General features: G+C 34.6%; 1 non-coding gene across 1 annotated transcript; it reads left to right on the forward strand.

Annotated features, from left to right (window-relative positions):
• Positions 1-1,406: 1,406 nt before the first annotated feature.
• On the forward strand, positions 1,407-1,516 carry LOC114004700 (U6 spliceosomal RNA). Its single transcript, XR_003546774.1, has one exon. It is a non-coding gene; the product is annotated as a U6 spliceosomal RNA (small nuclear RNA).
• Positions 1,517-1,747: the final 231 nt, after the last annotated feature.

Consider the following 1,747-nt stretch of genomic DNA (forward strand, 5'->3'; position numbering starts at 1 on the left):
GGAAGAAATCATTATCTAAACCATAACAAAAATATTTTGCTTTCTTAGTAGATTAGTTCTTACATTTATTTTGTAGTTACTATAAATGGGATTTTTTCCCATTAATTCATTTGATTTCTCCTTTCACTAATTAATTATTGTGTACAAGAATGTTACTACTTGGGGCTTGACAGTGGTGCAAGGGCAAAATATGATAGTCTGCAAGACCATTCCACATGGGAATATTCCTGGTTTAAGTCCAGAGATCTCTCCAGGAACACTGGACATGTATGTACCCATAATCCAGAACTAGTTGAAGACTGGGTGTGAATTGTGGCATCAAGATTCTGTTAGGAATGTGCTTTCTCCCTCTCTCTCTCCCCCTCACTCATAGAAGAAATTAATAAACTTTTTAAAACTGCCACTTGTGTGTGTGTGTGTGTGTGTGTGTGTGTGTAATTCGTATCCTGGCACTTGACTGGATTTATTTATTTATTTGTCACTTCTATGAGGTTTTTGGTGAATGCTTTAGGTTTTTCTCTTTCTAGATCATGTCATCTGCAAGAGTTCATTTCACCTCCTTCTTTCCAATTTGGATGCTATCAGTTTCTGTCTTGTGCCTAACCACTCTTGCTAGACTTTCAGTAATATTTAAAATAAGAGTGGAAACAGTAAGTCTCCCTGTCTTCTAGTTTTTAGAAAAAATGTGTTCCACTTTTCCTCATTCAGTATGATGTTAGCTATGGTAATGTCATAGATGATCTTTATTATGTAGAGATATATGCCTTGTATATCTAATTTCCCAAGTGTTTTTATCATGAGGGCACATCACATTTTATCAAATGCTTTCTCTGCTTCAATTAAGATGATCATACGGTTTCTATCTTTCATCCTGTTAATGCAATGTATCATGTTTATTGATTTTCATATGGTGAAACATTTTTACATGTTTGTAATAAAGACTGCTTGACCATGGTGTATCATCTTTTTGCTGTGCTGCTTCTACTTTACTAGTGTTTTGTTAAGTATTACTGTATTTGTGTTCATCAGGGATATTGTTTTATAGTTTTCTTTTTCTTAAGAGTTTTTTATTCAATTTTGTTCATTATAATCATTATTTTAATTTGCTATAGGGCATACACACTCACCAGAGAGAGGCAAAAAGACAAATAAAGTGAAAATGAGAAAGTAAGTCAACAGGTTTGGTATTCAAACCATGGTCAGCCATGTGGGAATCCAGTACCTTAACCACCGTACCACTTACTGGTTCCAGTCTATAATATTTTTTTATGTATTTATGTTTGTGTCTAATTTGGGTATTAGGATAATCCTGCCCTCCTAAATGAGTTTCAAAGGGTTCCTTCCACTAAAGTCTTTTGGAATAGTTTAACAATTGATGTTATTTTATTCTTTAAATGTTCTGTAGAGTGCTCACTTCAGCAGTACATATACTAAAATTGGAACAATATAGAGAAGATTAGCATGGCCCCGGCACAAGGGTGACACGCAAATTTGTGCAGTGTTGTTCCATATTTTATTATGAGATTTAGAGAATTCTTTGTCCCTAACTGTATTGTTTGTAAAATGAGTAAAGCTCCCTTCATAAATCCAATTTCAAAACTCCTCTTGTGATTGCCACACTGGAGACACAGCAGAAGGAGGAAAATAGCACCAAATTATTTCACAGCAAAGGGAAAGACATAAGCTCACAGTTACAGAGTCCTTCTCCAACAAATTAGCCAAAAGTGAGTCTGTTGATATGCTTAAT

Source organism: Tupaia chinensis, unplaced genomic scaffold (genome assembly GCF_000334495.1).
Source record: "Tupaia chinensis unplaced genomic scaffold, TupChi_1.0 Scaffold139594_1, whole genome shotgun sequence".
Classification (NCBI taxonomy): domain Eukaryota; kingdom Metazoa; phylum Chordata; class Mammalia; order Scandentia; family Tupaiidae; genus Tupaia; species Tupaia belangeri.